Here is a 20350-nt window from a genome sequence, read left to right as displayed (position 1 = left end):
TTAGAATTTTGTCTGTGTATTGAAACCTTGTATCAACGAATTCGGTATTATAGATAATTACAATTCTCAATTTCATTTGAAATTGAGAGGGAGACGTACCCACACGCGAGGACGACGTGGGGAACTTCCTTACCAAATCTCTGCGTATCGTATTCTTTCCTTATCTCTCTTTACGTTTTCAACAGTTTCGCAATTTCAGATAGTGTGTTGTGGCTGCACTTTTTGCGATACAATAGTGGCAAGAAAACTTCTTTAACTAAAGTCCACTGTTGTTCATTATTGATCACATACACACCAACTGTTTGACAAAACTGTTAGCTGAATTTTATTCATTGGAATTAGGATTTAGTGATAAGTGCATTCAATTTGATAAGATTCTAGTGTTAATATTTTCTGTCATTCTAATTCAAAATCCAGCAATAAATTCGCATGTCCGGTTTTCTAGCAGCGGCTCAGAATAGACGGAAGTCGATTCGGGACTGAAATTTTCCGCTAAGTATCAATATATCTGATAAAATTTTAAATCCGTTTATTCTCAAAGAGGTGATATATTCACCCCGCCTCTCGATCACTAGCCACACCGTCTAACAAGTGGTATCAGAGCTCCGGTTCGCTGGTGTTCTGTGGCTGCCTGTAACAGTATGGATTCTGAACCAAAGGGGGCGTATAATAGAGCGCCTATTTTCAACGGTGAAAATTACGGCTACTGGAAAGACTGCATGCGAGTTCATATAAATTCTGTGGATAGGCTAGTATGGGTTGCCATTGAAAATGGTCCTTTTCAAATTACTATGACAAATGCGGCTGGCGCCATAGTTCCTAAACAAGAAGCTGATTGGAATGAGAAAGATGAGAAAAAGTGGTCGTGTGATTGGAAAGCTCGAAATATGCTAATTTCAGCACTTGGTGTTGATGAGTATTATCGAGTATCTCATTGCACGACAGCTAAAGAAATGTGGGATGCTTTAGAAGTTGCCCATGAGGGTACTACTGAAGTAAAACAGTCCCGCATTAACACACTAAATCAAGAGTTTGAGCTCTTTCGCATGAAACAAGGAGAATCTATCTCCGACATGCAAAAGAGATTCACTCATCTCACTAATAGGTTGAATGCACTTGGAAAACCTGTTTCCAATGAAATTGCTACTAATAAAATTTTCAGGTGTCTTAGCAGGGAATGGCAACCTAAAGTAACAGCAATTAAGGAAGCCAACGATCTAACGAGACTTACGATCACAACTCTGTTTGGAAAGCTGGAAGAACATCAGCAAGCATTGGAAAGTCTTGAAAAATATGAGAACAAAAGTAAGAAGGAAAAGGAGAAGAAAAGAGACAAAGAGGGAGAGAAGAAGCCAATAGCTCTTGTGGCCTCTAGCTCTAAGTCCTCACGAAAAGAGCAAAGTGACAATGACTCTAGTAGTGACAAAGATTCGGATGATGAGGAAATGGGATTGTTTGTAAGAAGATATAATAGATTCATTCGAAAGAATGGAGTCAAGCATTCCGACAAAAACCTCATGAAGTTTTGAAGACAATCTACAGGTGCGAAACAGGAAGAGAATAAGAAGAGTAGAGGAAGAGGATCTTGTTTTAATTGTGGTAAATCTGGACATTACAAAACAGACTGTCCTATGAAATATAAGGATCAAAGAAAAGCTTCACCAAAAGGGTACAACAAACAAAGAAGAGCTTACATTGCATGGGAAAGTGATAGTGATTCATCAAGCACACAAAGCTCAAGTGATAGTGATGAAACCGCAAATCTGTGCCTTATGGCTCACACCAAAAATCTGTCCTACCATAAGAAGAAAAGCAATGACAAAAAGGTAAAACAAGCCTATTACAATAATTTCTCTTCTATGTCTTTTTCTGAACTGAAAATAGCTTTTGAAAAATTGCATAACGAAGTTGTAGATGCTTTTAAAAGACTATCTTCCGATAAACAAATTTTTTCATTTCTGGAAGGTAAAGTATACAAAGCTGAAAATGATTTAGAAGCGTTAAAAGCTAGTATTGCAGAAAATTCAAAAGATATTGACATTGATGGATGTAGTAAAGCTAGGTATTATGACGCTTGTCATATTTGGCAAAAAGAGGTAAACACTCTCAAGGTCAAATTAGAAAAAGCGTTACAACCTAAGGTTACTTATGTCGTTGACTCTAGGTTGTTTAAGAAGTCGTTAAATCCACCATATGCAAAATACTCTTTCATTCCAAAGGATTTAATGAACAAGAATAAACAACCACATCATCATGGTTTATGTCATTATTGTTGTCATGCTGGCCATACCATTGAGAAATGCAAGTTTAGGAGATTTCTTGTTCCTAAAGGTATTTATCAATGGAAGCCAAAAGGCAACCATGTTAGCACTTACCCACTTGGACCCAATGAAAATTGGGTACCAACTTCTCTCTTTTGATATTGTAGGATGAGTGCCTTGCTTCCGTAGATAGAAGGTGGTTTCTTGACAGCGGTTGCTCAAGGCACATGACCGGTGACATATCGCTTTTTATCGACTTCAAGGCAAAGAAGAAGGGATATGTTACTTATGGAGACAATAACAAAGGAGCCATACTCGGCAAAGGTAGTGTAGGTAATCCCTCTACCACTACTATTTCTAATGTCCATCTAGTAGAGGGACTTAAACACAATTTGTTAAGCATAAGTTAATTGTGTGACAAGGGCTATAAAGTATCTTTCACAAAAACTTGCTGCATAATTGAACATGCTGAACAGAACGTTGTGTTTAAGGGTGTAAGAGTAAACAATATCTATATGCTTGATCTTTTTGATGTATCTTTAACAAGTACTAAATGTCTAGTTACCTTGAATGATGATTCTTGGCTTTGGCATAGACGTTTAGCGCATGTTAATTTCGATTTGCTTAATAAGGTTGTATCTAAGGATCTAGTAGTCGGTCTTCCAAAAATAAAATTTTCAAAAGACCACCTATGTGACGCGTGCCAAATGGGAAAGAAAACGAGGGTCTCTTTTAAATCAAAAAATATAATCTCAACTTCACGACCCCTTAAGCTTCTCCATATGGATCTCTTTAGGCCTTCTAGGACAAAGAGCTTAGGTGGAAATTACTATGGTTTTGTAATTGTTGATGACTATTGTTGAGACAGTTTTTAAGTGTCGGGTTTTGTTATCGTATCCACAGAGATTGTAAGATATCACTGCCGTTCAATGGTTGAATTAATCTTAACTTAATGTAACACTAGGGTTTTGGTTTTAATCAAGTTATCTTGCATACAAAGTAATTAATTGCGGTAAAAGTTATGTTTTGATTAATATGAGAAATATTGTCAAAGTTAGGTTTCAATGATTACATTTGCTTTGCATGTTTTTGCACGGTCAACAATATTATAAACTCCTTTAGATGATAAATTATTTCACAAGGTCCTCTCAATGCGTTTCTCTCGAACACCCATTGTGAGTTTTGTCATTTTGATCCATTGTTTCTCTCGAACACAATCTATCAAAATGACAACTTTTTGGTTCAACCTTATGGTGAACAAAATCATTCGTTACTATCTCTAGCTAACAAACAAGTTTGGATGAAAACCTAGGTCAAGAATCGGTAAACATCTCTCGATCAAATACCAACACAAAGAGTTTTAAATAGAAACAAAGTTTTCATCATATATTTACCGTTAAAGAGTTTACAAATGAGGATCCTTACATTTACACACAAAGCTTGGAAATCACCTACATCTAACCTTGACAAATGGAGACTTAGCTACTCATTTTCATGGTAGCTTGGTCGGCAAGTAAGAAAAGAGGGTTGATCAACATCCAAGTCGAATGATCGAAGTTGGATGGGAATCCACCTTCTTTTTGTGGAAGATGGTTGCTAGATGAAGAGAAATGAAATTAGGGCATCAAAAATCCCTCCAAACAATGCTGTAAAATATCTAAGAGAAAGTACAAAAAATGGAAAAGTTGGTAAAAAGTGGTATGGGCTCAAAAAGTGGCACCTGCTACTTATAGACAAGTGCAGAACTGTCACGTTCGCTAGGCGAGCAGAATGGCTCGCCTAGCGAAGGCCAAAAATGGGCACAAAATGCCCCTGCGCCCAGAGAAAACTGGGCCTGTGGAACTGTCATGTTCGCCTAGCGAACAGACCTTCGCCTAGCGAAGAACTCGCTTCAACCTTCGCCCCAGCGAGGTTGAGAGGTTTTGCTACTGGAATGCTCGCTGGGGACTCGCTAGAGCCTCGCCTAGCGAGCTAGTGCTGGCTGCTCTTTTCACCAAAGCAGACTGAATTCGCTGCCACTTCGCCTTCAGTTCGCCTAGCGAAATAATTAACCAATTTACTGGAGCCTTTCGCCAGGAGCTCGCCTAGCGAAGGTTTTGCTTCGCCACATCCTCGCCTAGCGAGCTGGCAGATAGAATGCTTGTGAACTTGGTTCCTTTGCCAATTTTCTTGTGTCTTCATTTTCAATTAGTTCATGCCTTTTCCTGCACAATAACACACAAATCAAAGGCACCAAGCTTGCTTATCAATGTGATGCATTCTATGTAAAATGAATGTGGTTTTGACCACATTAGCAAGGAATAAGAGTGAAAGATGCCCACATATGATAGCTCAAATAAGCACTTTTGGGCATCTAACAACTCTCCCCAACTAGATTCTTGCTTGTCCTCAAGCAAAGTATGCCTCTTTGAAGAACAAGAGGATTTGCTTTTAAGAAAACGGTTTCTCCGAAGTTGGATAAACGGCTCAAACACAAGCGAAATCCGCAAATACACGTTTCCAACGGTTTTGAATAAAATAATACATAAGAACTAAAACTTAAATAGCAATGCAAAATATTTATCTATCTGCAACAATACTATTCTGAATGAATCACCCTATCTCTCCTCTTCGAATAAGGATTGAAGATTTAACGCGTTTGCAACCGCGGGAATAATCTCACTCTCTAACAAATAATGAAGAAATCAAACAGATTCATACAATGTCTAACAATTATAAGTTGTACTGTGGAAACAAAAAGATCACTAAGGGCTTTTCGGTTGAAGCTTGGTCGGGTTAACAAACAAGGGTCATTTCTAAGGCCATTGAAACGAAAGTGCCGATGCAAAAGAGACATTCACAGTAATATTCACACTACTCGACTTTGTTTCCTTTGTTTCTTATTTGTAACCTTCACAACACATATTCCACAACTCAATTTTTATTTTTCACTATTTTTCTTCCAAGCAAGCATTCATTTTCTATTTTTGTTCTTTTCTTTCACATCAAATATACAAAACAGATGTTTATTTTCTACATTTTCTATACATATATTTTTCTATGCTTGCTCGGTTTTTCTTTTCTTTTTCAAGAGTTGTGGAATTTACCGATTCTTTTTCGTTCTCCCCAACTTATTTCTTCCACAACCTAAGTGAATGCTCTTAACTTCTTACGGCAAAAGAACAATAGACACGATTTTCCGGGTTGTAAAAAAAAGATTTTTGAGATCCCGCTTTTTTCAAGCCGAGATTCAACTGTTCAGGCTCAAAGGGGTTAACAAATACTCTCTCTGCTCACAGGTAAGTTGTTTTTGGATGTAGTTGTGCTCGAAAGAAAACAAGTGCCTTGATCATTTCTAATTGCTTCCACAATTTCACAATAATAACAGACAAATAATGAATCAAATGAATCAACAAAACTTATTAGACTCCAGCATTTAAGTGTACAATGGAGGTTTCCTCACAATATATGGTTCTAAGTTCTAGATGAAACATTCATTCAATTATGTTGCAAAAAGACAATATTCTATTTACCAAAAAGAGTAAAGTTCCTAATGCATTCTAAAATTCTAGCCGACGGTAACCATGTACCTTAGCTTCATTCACTTGTTATTCTTATCATTGCCATCCAAGCTCGGATGCACCTTCATTGGGTACTTCTTGAGGAGCAACCAATCTAGAAGGGTTTGCCACTCATTCAACCAAAAATTTATTAAACACACAAAATTAACAACAAACATAAATAACATTAACTGAAAAATAAAATTTTGTTCGTGGGGGACAAAACACCCCAATAGTACAACCCATGGTCAAAATACAAAATTCGAAAGTACAAATAAAAATGACATAATAAAAACTGAAATACAAATACTCAAAAACTTAACCCACAAAGGGCTCAAGACTCCTCTTCACTACCGGCTTCAGAACCGGTAGCCTCATCATCAATATCCTCATCATCAGCTTCAGCTCCCTCCCCCTCACCATAGACTGGCCTGTCCACAGGCCAATTAGCGTTGAGCATAAACTGCTCACGCGCTAACAATGCACGAGCACCGGAGGGGTCATTACCTTGCAGCTCTAACCTCTGCATACTGTTGTGCATGTCAATCATAGCTCTTTGGGATGCTGCCATCCACTCAAAACTGAATTCACACGCAGCCCGCAGGTATGGATCGACCTTGGGAGTAGAAGCACTAGGACCATCAGAAACCCTAGTGCTACCTGAGGCTGCACTGCTGCCGGTGGCCTTAGCTCTGCAGTATTTTTCCACATACCGGTCATCAATAGGAGCCGGGATCCTAACCTGACCCCGAGACGGAAGTCGCACTCGTGCCTTAATGCACAGACTCATAATCAAACAAGGGAATGCAAGGGGGCAATTCACCCGAGCCCCCGACTTCAGTCCGCTCTCTATTACCGTCTTCAGCTCATTGGCAATGATCCTCGCCACATCAATCTCGACATTGGCGAGGATGGAATGTACTAAATGTGCCACTGGGATCGGCACAGTAGAGGTGTGGGATTTGGGTTGGATGTTGGTCAAAACCAGAAGTAGAATCAGCTGAGCCATGGGAGTCATGTCCTCCCGATGATATCTCACAGGAACCCCAGATGGGTTCGGCTCGACTGATTTCCCAGGTAAAAGCAGGGCGGCCGTAATTGCTGGGACATCCTTGTGCAGCCGGAGGTCAATATGGTACTGGTCTCTTTGGTCAGCACCCAGCTGAAGCGGCTCCCCGAGGATTTGGTTGATCGTATCCCTGTCAAAAGGAACTGGCCGACCGGCCACTCTAGAGACCCAAGTGAAGGGCTCATCATCATCTGGCAATGCGTTAGCGTAGAACTCCCGCACTATAGCGATGTCATAGTGTTCCAAGGGATTTATCAACCTATCCCATTTCTTTGTATCGATCAACCCGGCAAAACTCCTATACGTGCCCTGTGGGTTGATCAGAAAACGCTTCTCAGGCAAAATTTTTCGCTTCTCCAAAGCGATGTACCGTGCCGCTTGCTTTGCACCGACAAACTTGTCGGTATCGAATTGGATCGGCACGGTTCGTGAAGTAGTTGCCGCTCCCTTTCTTTTCTTGCCAGCACTAGATCTTGACTCCATTCTGCAAAACAAGAGATAAAGCAACAAACACGAAACAAACAGATTAGAACCAAAACAGTTTTTATAAGGGACTGGTTTGCTCGCTGCTGCTTCGCCTAGCGAAGTGGCAGCGAATGCTCGCCCCAGGTTCGCCTAGCGAGTGCTAGCGAACCTTACGGGTTTTGGGGTTTTCTGCATTTTCAAAATTGTTTCCCCCAAAACCCGTACATACAAGGTTTCCACAGCAAAACCCAATGATTTCTCATGACTATGAATTGTTCTATGCTATTGGGGATACCTAATTTCATGGAAAACCTAAGTAAGAGTAAATCCCCAATTTAAAAACCTAAATGCACAACATTGCAAACTCCCAAAATTGCATGCAACCTCAAGGTTCCTATCACACCTATCCTATTTACCATTCAAATTTGGAAATAAATAATGCAACAAAAGAAACATGCAATAGGGCAAACCTTGAGGTAAACGGATTTGGAAAGGAGAAGTGGGAAGTGTTTGCAATTGACCGACACACAAATGTTGTTGATATGGATGCACAGTAGAGAATTTGAGAAGGCAAATCGCACTCTTCAGCAGAGCAGTTTAGAAGAATTTTTAGGGTAAGGGCAAAACTGCCCTGCTGAACTGTTTAAATAGAACAGTACTGGTGCGCTCGCTACTGCCTCGCCTAGCGAGCAGCCAGCGAGCGCGCTCGCTGCAGCCTCGCCTAGCGAGCTGCAAGCGAGCATGACAGCAAGTGCTTTTGCAAATGCAGCACTTGCATGTCATCCAGCCTGAAAAAGCACACAATACTCATACAACATCAAACATAAAACAGGAAATACTTACAATGTTGGGGTGCCTCCCAACTAGCGCTTGTTTAACGTCGGCTAAGCTCGACGGTGCGATGCTCACAGAGGAGCATCGAGCGGCTGAGCACATCTCTCGCGATCAACATGACCGCCGAGATACACTTTCAATCGTTGGCCATTCACTGTCCAACTGTCTTTCTCGTCCATATCTTCAATGATAACGGCCCCGTACTCTTTGACTTCTTTCACCCGAAATGGCCCGGACCATTTCGACTTCAACTTCCCGGGAAACAACTTCAACCGGGAGTTGAACAATAGGACCAATTGTCCGGGCACAAATTCTTTGGTACGGATCTTCTTGTCATGATACTTCTTTGCTTTTTCTTTGTACAACCAACTTGAGTGGTATGCGGCATCGCGCATCTCTTCCAACTCAAGTAGTTGTACCTTCCGTTTTTCACCGGCCGACTCATTCTCAAAATTTAAAAATTTGAGGGCCCACAAGGCCTTGTGCTCCAATTCAACCGGCAAATGGCAAGTTTTACCAAATACCAATTGAAAGGGAGTTAGGCCAATTGGAGCTTTAAAGGCCGTACGGTAGGCCCATAATGCTTCGTCCAATTTTTGGGACCACTCCTTTTTCGAGTTAGACACGGTTTTCTCGAGGATTCTCTTAATCTCACGATTAGAGACCTCGGCTTGGCCATTAGCCTGAGGGTGATACGGAGTTGTCACCTTATGCGATACACCATAATGTTTTAAAATTGTTTCCAAAGGTGCATTACAAAAGTGTGACCCTCCGTCACTTATCAACACTCGGGGGGTTCCGAAACGGGAGAATATATTTTTCTTCAAAAATTTGATCACCGTTTTCGCATCCGCCCGAGGTGAGGCAATCGCCTCAACCCACTTAGAGACATAATCGACAGCCACTAGCATGTACTCATTCCCATGAGAGGGTGGGAAAGGTCCTACAAAATCTATGCCCCAACAATCAAAAACTTCCACTTCTTGGATGTTTTGCAGAGGCATCTCATCTCTTTTACCTATCCCCCCGCTTCTTTGGCAACTGTCACAACTTTGCGCATGGGCATGTGCGTCTTTGAAAATAGTTGGCCAATAAAATCCCGATTGAAGAATTTTAGTGGCCGTTCTAACCCCATTATAATGTCCGCCATAAGGCGAGTTGTGACAATGCCAAAGGATGCTCTTGGCCTCATCACCAGTTACGCATCTCCTTAACAGGTTATCGCTACCCAACTTAAACAAGTATGGGTCATCCCAAACATAATACTTCGCATCCGAAAGGAACTTCCTTTTCTGGTTCGAAGTTAGGTTCGTAGGCACGAAACCACAAGCCTTGTGGTTCGCATAGTCTGCAAACCACGGCATGACTTGGACCTTAAACAGTTTTTCATCGGGAAATTCTTCCCGGATTTCCTTTTCGGATGCGGTAACCTCGACATTCACTAAACGGGATAAATGATCCGCTACCAAGTTTTCCGACCCCTTCTTGTCTTTGATTTCGACATCGAATTCTTGTAACAAGAGGATCCAACGGATGAGCCTTTGCTTCGAATCCGGCTTGGTTAGCAAATATTTAATCGCCGCGTGGTCGGTATACACAACGACTTTAGACCCTATAAGATAAGACCTAAACTTTTCGAGCGCATACACGATAGCAAGTAGTTCTTTTTCCGTTGTGGCATAATTAATTTGAGCCTCGTTTAGAACCTTACTCGCATAGTGTATCGCATGGAAAGTTTTGTCCTTTCTTTGGCCAAGTACCGCTCCAACGGCATAGTCACTCGCGTCACACATTAGTTCAAAATTTTTATTCCAATCGGGAGCAACTATTATTGGAGCGGTAACCAATTTTTCTTTTAAAAACTCGAAAGCTTGCAAACAATCGTCGGTGAAGAGAAATACCTGATCTTTGGCGAGTAAATTGCTCAAAGGCTTAGCCACCTTTGAGAAGTCTTTGATGAAGCGCCGGTAGAACCCCGCGTGCCCCAAAAAACTACGGATGCCCTTCACATTGACCGGAGGGGGTAATTTTTCAATTACATCAACCTTAGCTCTATCCACTTCAAGCCCCCTTTTAGAGACTTTGTGGCCTAGCACAATCCCCTCGGTCACCATAAAGTGACACTTTTCCCAATTTAGCACCAGATTAGTCTTCACACACCTTTCCAACACCGTCTTCAAATTTGCCAAGCATAGACTAAACGTCCCACCAAACACCGAGAAGTCATCCATGAAGACTTCCATTGTTTTCTCTATTAGATCGGCAAAAATAGCTTGGACACATCGTTGGAATGTCGCCGGCGCATTGCAAAGCCCAAAAGGCATTTTTCTGTATGCGAACACTCCAAACGGACATGTGAAAGCCGTCTTCTCATGATCAACCGGGTCAACCGCAATTTGGTTGTACCCGGAGTAGCCGTCTAAAAAACAGTAGTATTGTTGGCCCGATAGTCTTTCAAGCATTTGATCCATAAATGGGAGTGGAAAATGGTCCTTACGCGTCGCGGTATTCAACCGCCGATAATCGATACACATTCTCCACCCCGTTGCAACTTTGGTCGGGATCAATTCGTCTTTGTCATTACGGATTACGGTCATTCCACCCTTCTTCGGAACCACGTGCACGGGACTAACCCACGGACTATCCGAGATCGGGTAAATCATTCCCGCATCCAAAAGCTTCACCACTTCCTTTCTTACAACCTCTTTCATCGTAGGATTTAAGCGGCGTTGTGGTTGAGCCACCGGATTGAAATCCTCCTCCATCAAAATCTTGTGCATACAATAGGATGGACTAATTCCTTTAAGATCGGAAAGAGTCCAACCCATAGCTTCTTGATTGGTTTTGAGCACAATGATTAGACGGGCTTCTTCTTCTTTTGTCAAGAGGTTGCTTATGATGACCGGCTTTGCCTCGGTCTCATCTAAAAACACATATTTCAAAGTCGAAGGTAACTCTTTTAATTCAATTGGCGCTTTCTCATCAATTACCTCCTTCTTCAAATTTTCTTCCTCTATTTCCCACGGTTGTAGGTCTTCCAAGCTATCAAGTTCCTTCAAACATTCCTCAAGAGCTAGCTCCTCCTCAACAGTGAAAACCTCCAATGAGTCGTCGAGAGCTAACTCCATAGGAGATATCTCGTGGATATGCTTTGAAACTTCCATAATAGCGTCTTCGATCACATCGATGCGAAAGCTATCATTTCGATCCTTGGAATGCTTCATCGCCTCGAATAGATCAAATGTGACCTCCTCATTTTGAACACGCACCTTCATTAAACCGTCATCAACATCAATCATCATTCTTGCGGTCTTCATGAATGGTCGGCCCAATATGAGCGGAGCATCATCATCTTCCTCCATATCAATTACAATAAAATCCACCGGGAAAAAGAATTTGTCGACCTTTACCAACACATCTTGGGCTACGCCATGAGGATGGGTCGTCGACTTATCCGCCAATTGTAATGTCATTCGGATGGACTTAATCTCGATGTTGCCAAGCCTTTTGATAATTGACAAAGGTATAAGATTTATGCTCGACCCCAAGTCAATAAGTCCCTTTCCGACATAAACGTCACCAATCTTAACCGGCAATGTAACTCTTCCCGGATCAACCTCTTTCTTAGGAAGCGTCCGTTGAATGATGGCACTATAGCTCGCATCAAGGACGATGGTCTCCGGTTCCGTATACCTCCGCTTTTTGGTTAGTATGTCCTTCATGAACTTGGCATACTTCGGCATTTGTTCCAAAGCTTCAGCAAACGGAATGTTAATTTGTAATTGCTTAAAAATATCCATGAACCGGGCGTAATGCCGTTCATTCTCCCTTTTTGACGGGGCGTGAGGGTAAGGAAGGTTTTGGACAGGAGTAGCGCTCACTACCTCCTTCCCTTTCGCTACTCTAGCGCTTTTCCATCTCGGCTTCTTCACTACCTCCCTTATTACCTCATCATTTTTATTCTCCTCAATCTCCACATTTTTTTCATTTTCAACTTCACCATTATTTTTATTCTTTTCAACTACTTCCTCATCACTCCACACTCCTACTTCACCATCAACATTTTCTTCCACTATCTCCTCCTCAATCTCCTTCTCTTTCTCTCTTAGTTCACTCTCAACTCGTTTTTCATTTTCACTACCCAACTCCCTTCCACTTCTCGTCATAATCGCCTTACAATGCTCCTTAGGATTTGTTTGTGTATTGGCCGAGAAAGAAGGACCGGTTTGTTGTTCAGCTAGTTGCTTGGCAAGTTGCCCAACTTGAGTTTCAAGATTTTTTATGGCCGCGTCATTACTCTTTTGATTTGCCATTGACATTTGCATGAATTGCGTCAATGTCTCTTCCAATTTAGAATTGACTACCGGCGGTTGTTGAGATTGATACGGATTTTGGGGAGGATTTTGACGGCTAGAAGAACCACCTCCATAACCTTGGTTATGATAATAGTTGCTTCTAGGTTGGAACCCTTGGTTCCCTTGGAATTGTTGTTGTTGTTGTTGAGGGTGCGGTTGATAAGGTTGTTGTTGTCTTGGTTGATAGTCCCGTTGATTGGCCATATAGTTCACTTCGTCAAAGCCGGGAGGTGGACAAAATCCGGTGTCATGTTCACCTTTACAAAGTTCACAACAAGCTATTTGTTTAACTTTTGACGGTTCTCTTAACTCTTTGATTTGTTGCGTTAAGAGTTCCACTTGTTGTGAGATGAGCTTGTTTTGGGCAAGTATGGCATCATTCGTCCCTAACTCAAGCACTCCCGCCTTCTTCAAAGAATTTCCACGACTTTGACTTTGAAGATCATTCAAAGCCATGCGATTGATAATGTCTGTGGCTTCTTCGGCACTTTTTGACATCAACGAGCCACCCGAGGTGGCATCCAACAACGTCTTACAGTTTGGTTGAAGTCCATTTCGGAAGATATGGATTTGAGTTAATTCATCAAATCCATGCCCTTTGCATTTCCTAAGCATGGACTTGAATCTCTCCCACGCTTCATTCAAAGATTCACTGGTTCCTTGAGAAAACACCGAGATGGTTGTCTTTGATTCCATGAATCGGTTATGAGAGAAAAATCTTTCAATGAATTTCTCTTCTAACACATTCCAATCTGTCATTACGGCGGGTGTTTGATCGAGATACCAATCCTTTGCTTTACCGAGCAAAGCGTGAGGAAATAAACGTCTGAACAACGGAAGCTCCTGAGCCTGATCCACTCCGGCAGCCAATGCTATCTCATAGAATTTTGTGAGAAAAGCAAATGGGTCTTCATGGTCCATTCCGGTGAATGGACTCCCATACAATAAATTCAGAGTTCCCGTCTTCATCTCAGCTTGCCTTCCTGTGTGGTTAGCAAACTGAGCGGTGTTCCTTGGACTGTTGATACATGGAGTAGAAATCGGTGGTGGTGGTTGTGGCTCCATGTTTGGTACGAATGTGTGTGGATTGGTGGTTGAAGAACTTTCTCCTTGCTCTTGGCGTTGTCTAGCCTGTTCCCTCCTACGTCTCGTTTTGCTATTGAGCCTCCTTGCGGTTCTCTCGATCTCAGGATCAAAAAGAAGTTCGTCCACAGGGATTTTCCCTCGCATAAAACGTAAGCTGCACACTAAACCAAACAAATTACAAGCACAAGTCAAAAATTCACAAGTTAAAACTTAAACAACCAATGCGATGCTCGCAATATCAATTTACAATCCCCGGCAACGGCGCCATTTTGTTGAGACAGTTTTTAAGTGTCGGGTTTTGTTATCGTATCCACAGAGATTGTAAGATATCACTGCCGTTCAATGGTTGAATTAATCTTAACTTAATGTAACACTAGGGTTTTGGTTTTAATCAAGTTATCTTGCATACAAAGTAATTAATTGCGGTAAAAGTTATGTTTTGATTAATATGAGAAATATTGTCAAAGTTAGGTTTCAATGATTACATTTGCTTTGCATGTTTTTGCACGGTCAACAATATTATAAACTCCTTTAGATGATAAATTATTTCACAAGGTCCTCTCAATGCGTTTCTCTCGAACACCCATTGTGAGTTTTGTCATTTTGATCCATTGTTTCTCTCGAACACAATCTATCAAAATGACAACTTTTTGGTTCAACCTTATGGTGAACAAAATCATTCGTTACTATCTCTAGCTAACAAACAAGTTTGGATGAAAACCTAGGTCAAGAATCGGTAAACATCTCTCGATCAAATACCAACACAAAGAGTTTTAAATAGAAACAAAGTTTTCATCATATATTTACCGTTAAAGAGTTTACAAATGAGGATCCTTACATTTACACACAAAGCTTGGAAATCACCTACATCTAACCTTGACAAATGGAGACTTAGCTACTCATTTTCATGGTAGCTTGGTCGGCAAGTAAGAAAAGAGGGTTGATCAACATCCAAGTCGAATGATCGAAGTTGGATGGGAATCCACCTTCTTTTTGTGGAAGATGGTTGCTAGATGAAGAGAAATGAAATTAGGGCATCAAAAATCCCTCCAAACAATGCTGTAAAATATCTAAGAGAAAGTACAAAAAATGGAAAAGTTGGTAAAAAGTGGTATGGGCTCAAAAAGTGGCACCTGCTACTTATAGACAAGTGCAGAACTGTCACGTTCGCTAGGCGAGCAGAATGGCTCGCCTAGCGAAGGCCAAAAATGGGCACAAAATGCCCCTGCGCCCAGAGAAAACTGGGCCTGTGGAACTGTCATGTTCGCCTAGCGAATAGACCTTCGCCTAGCGAAGAACTCGCTTCAACCTTCGCCCCAGCGAGGTTGAGAGGTTTTGCTACTGGAATGCTCGCTAGGGACTCGCTAGAGCCTCGCCTAGCGAGCTAGTGCTGGCTGCTCTTTTCACCAAAGCAGACTGAATTCGCTGCCACTTCGCCTTCAGTTCGCCTAGCGAATTAATTAACCAATTTACTGGAGCCTTTCGCCAGGAGCTCGCCTAGCGAAGGTTTTGCTTCGCCACATCCTCGCCTAGCGAGCTGGCAGATAGAATGCTTGTGAACTTGGTTCCTTTGCCAATTTTCTTGTGTCTTCATTTTCAATTAGTTCATGCCTTTTCCTGCACAATAACACACAAATCAAAGGCACCAAGCTTGCTTATCAATGTGATGCATTCTATGTAAAATGAATGTGGTTTTGACCACATTAGCAAGGAATAAGAGTGAAAGATGCCCACATATGATAGCTCAAATAAGCACTTTTGGGCATCTAACAACTATTCTAGATTTACTTGGACTATATTCCTTCATAGCAAAGATGAAACTCTTTCTGCTTTTAAGAATTTTGCAAATCTGTCCCAAAACAAAATGAATTCCAAAATAGTTACAATCCGTAGCGATCATGGTGGTGAATTTCAAAAGTATCACTTTGATAAGTACTGTGACAAGTATGGTATTGAGCATAATTTTTCAGCTCCTCGAACTCCACAACAAAATGGCATTGTGGAGCGTAAAAATCGTGTTTTAGAGGAGTTGGCAAGAACAATGCTAAATGAGGGTGGATTACGAAAATACTTTTGGGCTGATGCTGTTAGCACAGCTTGTCATGTTTTAAACAGGATCTTAATCCGTCCTATTTTAAATAAAACCCCTTATGAGCTTTTAAAAGGAAGAAAGCCAAACTTGTCACATCTTCACGTGTTCGGTTGTAAATGTTTTGTTTTGAATAATGGTAAGGAAAATATTAGGAAGTTTGATGCAAAAGCGGATGAGGGTATCTTTCTTGGATACTCACTATCAAGTAAAGCATATAGAGTGTATAATAAGTGTTTACTTACTGTTGAAGAATCTGTCCATGTTTCTTTTGACGAGTCTTACCCGAAAAATGTCGGAAAAGGTATTTCTTTTGATGACGCAGGTGTATCTACAGAAGACATACTCAAGGAGGCTGTTAAGGAAACTGATCAGTCCAAAACAGCTGCCCATGAGAAGGAAGAAGATACTAGTCATGGAGAAGATGAGGAAGAAAAGACAGCTGAAGTGAATGAGCTTCCAACAGCTTGGAAGTCCTCAAAAGACCATCCTATCGACAACATCTTGGGAGACATTTCAAAGGGAGTAATGACCCGTTCTAAGATAAGTAATTTTTGTTCTCACTTCGCTTTTGTTTCACAAGTGGAACCTAAAAATGCCAAAGAGGCCTTGATTGATGAATTTTGGCTAATGGCCATGCAAGAAGAGCTTAATCAATTTAAAAGAAATAACGTTTGGGAACTTGTCCCTCGTCCGCGAGATCATCATATCATAGGTACTAAATGGGTTTTTAGAAATAAGCTTGATGAAAACAGAGTGATAACTAGGAACAAGGCACGTTTAGTAGCACAAGTGTATAACCAAGAGGAGGGCATAAACTATGAGGAAACTTATGCTCCAGTTGATCGCCTTGAAGCTATACGTCTCTTGCTTGCCTATGCGTGTTCTAACGATTTTAAGCTTTACCAAATGGACGTAAAGAGTGCTTTCCTAAATGGTGTCATAAATGAAGAGGTATATGTCTCACAACCTCCTGGTTTTGAGAATGCTGAAAATCCAGACTATGTTTACAAATTAAAACGAGCTTTGTATGGTCTCAAACAAGCCCCTCGGGTTTGGTATGAAAGGCTTAGTAAATTTCTAATTGATCATGGATATTCAAGAGGTAAAGTGGATAATACTCTCTTTATTAAACATAAGGGAAAGCACATCCTTTTAGTTCAAGTTTATGTAGGCGATATAATTTTTGGTTCAACTAACATACACTTGGTCGAAGAATTTTCTAAGGTTATGCAGGGTGAATTTGAGATGAGTCTCATGGGGGAGCTGAACTACTTCCTAGGACTGCAGATAAAGCAACTTGATGAGGGTAGATCAGTATGTCAAACAAAATACTGCAGAGAACTACTCAAGCGCTTTGGAATGAATGACTCAAAATCAATTGACACCCCTATGCCTACCAACGGAAATCTGGATAAGGATGAGCATGGTAAGTGTGTAGATGTCAAAAAGTTCAGAGGTATGATTGGATCTCTTTTGTATCTTTCTGCTTCTAGACCTGACATCATGTTTAGTGTTTGTATGTGTGCACGATATCAATCAAATCCTAAGGAATCACACCTAAAAGTTGTTAAGCGCATATTTAGATATCTTCATGGAACACCTAAATATGGGTTGTGGTATTCCAAAGGAAGTGATTGTAGTTTAGTGGGTTACTCCGATTCTGATTTTGCTGGCTGCAAATCAGATAGGAAAAGCACGAGTGGTACATGTCACCTGTTTTCAAACTCCTTGGTAAGTTGGCATAGCAAAAAGCAGGTATTTGTGGCTTTCTCAACTGCAGAGGCTGAATACGTTGCAGCCGGTAGTTGTTGCGCTCAGATTTTGTGGCTAAAGCAACAACTACAAGACTTTAACATTCAACTCAAACATATTCCAATAAAATGTGACAACACTAGTGCCATAAACCTTACTAAAAACCCTATTTTACACTCACGCACTAAACACATAGAGATTAAACATCACTTTCTTCGCGACCATGTTGAAAAAGAAGACGTTGTATTTGAACATGTTGACTCCAAAAATCAGCTTGCTGATATATTCACTAAACCTTTGGCAACGGAACCGTTCTTCAACATTCGTCGTGAATTAGGGATCTTAGATCTTTCTCAATTGATGTCCTAAGCATGTTGGTTCTTATTTATATTATGCCTCACCTTGGTTGATGAGATTTGTTTTAGCTATCATGTATACGTCACAAGATTACACCAACAGAGGTAATATCACTCCTTTCTACACTTCTTTTACAACTATGAGTATGTTAGAACAAAATTCCTTACTCTCGTTTATGTAAATTTCTTTGCATATATTGTTTGAACATTAAGAAACTGATTTATGAATCATACTTGGGCATAACTACCATGACATACTTCATAATGCATATCCATACTGCATAAAAATTCATTAAAATCTGGTTTGGCATCAGTGTGTATCGATCCAAACATGTATGCATCGATTCATATCTTCTGCATTTCAAAATTTTCAAAACTGGTTCAGGATGCATCGATCCATCCGTCGCATGTATCGATACATAGACCTGTTAAAACCATAAATGCATGATATGGATCGATCCATGGCCATATGCATCGACACATACTGATGCTATTTGAATTAAATGCATTTTTTCTCTCTCATGGATCGACACATCAGCCACACTTATCACATCCTATCTCAAGACTTCATATCAGCAGTACCCATACCTCCCAAAACCAGGTTAGTTATGAAACCCCATGTCTTTGATAAAACTGATGTTATTCATCTCCATCTAAATGATGTGGTTGAACTCCTGCATGCACAAAGACTTGGGTCATTTTTGTCTACAAAGGATGATTACCATGAGGATTTCATCCGAGCTTTTTATGCTGGCCTACAATATAGTAGAGGCTATATGTTTAGGTGTTCTATCGGTGTCAGAACATATACTTTTGAAGCTACTGATTGGGAAACAGTGTTTCAAATTCCGTCTCCGTCGCTTAATTTCAAGTCCTGGCATGACCTGCATTTTGATACTGAATTTAACATGAAGGAGTTTACTCCATCTATCTTAAAACTAAACAGACCGCTGAGTGAAGATGAACACGTCACGTCTGGTATGATTAAGAAAACTCCGCGTATTCTTCATTGGATAATCTCACACATTCTGCATCCGGCAAACAGTGGACATTCTCGGTTGGACAGGGCAAGCATACATCTCCTCTACATTCTGCAAAATAAGGTTCCCTTGAATTGGGCAAATTACTTTGTAAAACGTCTATTTTTTGTGCGCAACAGCTCCAAGAATGTTGCTCTAGGTTATGCTTCTCAAATAATGAAAATTCTTAAGTTTTGGAATGTTGCAATCCCTCTAGTTCCTCTCCTATCTCCATCTGCTGCTCAAGAGTTTGACTCCTCTACTTTATCGCATATGGGATATCGGTGGGACAAGGACCGTAAATGCTTCTACTTCTTTGAAAGAAAATCCAAAACAAGGATCTACAATTTTGATGTTCCTTCTGAATGAATCCATGTTGTTGAAGACCAGCCGGATGAAGAAATGCAGGATGCGCATGAAGCAGATGTGCCTCCAGTTGAGGACAATGCTGGTTGGGGTGATTGGGTGCCACGCAGGTGGTCTCCAACCAACTATGTGCCTGAACCTACGGCTCCTCCGTTCTCCAGTGGTACTTCATCTTCAACACCTACTGCAGACATCACTCATATGCTTCAACAAATGGAACTTGCCAACAAAGAGCGTCATGAAGAGGCCCGGCATTGGCATGTACAACAAAATGAGTGGCATAAGGAGCATCGTGACTGGCATGATGAGCATACACGGATGTATCAGAATCAACACTCTTGGCACCTAGACTTGGTTAAGTGGCACCAAGTTTTCTACAATGAAATGTCTGGCTTTATGGACGACTACCGTGAAAATCCTGGTATTATGGACAGATTTAGAAGTATTGAAGTTCAGGACCGGTTTAGGCACTACTCCTTCATGGGCCAAAATCCAGACACAATGCCTCCTCCTCCGCCTCCGCCAAGCTTCAGAGATCCTGATAGAGATGATGAGGAGTCCTGTGGTGGCCACAATCCCCATTAACCAATCATCATTTCATTTCACTGCATTTCATCTCATGCTGCTCAAGTTTTATTTGAATTGTTGCACAATATATGGTTTAGCTTATGTAATTCTTAAACTCGTTCTACTCCTTAAATGCTTTTCACTTTCTGTTTACCTCTATTGTTATTGCCCTTATTTGTCATTCTTTGTGAGTGATTCTTTACTTTGAAGATTCCTTCTTTGTGATTGCTAGCTTTTTATCAATTTTTTTGCCATGTCCTGCTACAACATGTTGCCTTGATAAACCTGTTTCTTCCTCTTTTTGATGTTGACAAAGGGAGAGAAATGTAGATATGCACAAACTCAGGGGGAGTATCACACATCTTGCCAAAAATTTGCCATCATCAAAAAGGGGGAGTTTGTGAGCAAATTCTTTACTTTGAATATATTTTGAATGATAGCAAATTGTGTGATCATCATCCAAATATTGGCTGTGCATTATCTTACATGATTCATCTGTGTTTTTATCCCATTCTACTGTTGCATGATTGTACATAAAGACCCACATTGATACATCTCTTAAAAGAACTCATAAAATCTATTTTGTGTC

Source organism: Lathyrus oleraceus, chromosome 6, assembly GCF_024323335.1.
Source record: "Lathyrus oleraceus cultivar Zhongwan6 chromosome 6, CAAS_Psat_ZW6_1.0, whole genome shotgun sequence".
Classification (NCBI taxonomy): Eukaryota; Viridiplantae; Streptophyta; class Magnoliopsida; order Fabales; family Fabaceae; genus Lathyrus; species Lathyrus oleraceus.
The sequence above is the reverse complement of the archived record's forward strand: the minus strand, read 5'-3'. Positions refer to the sequence as shown.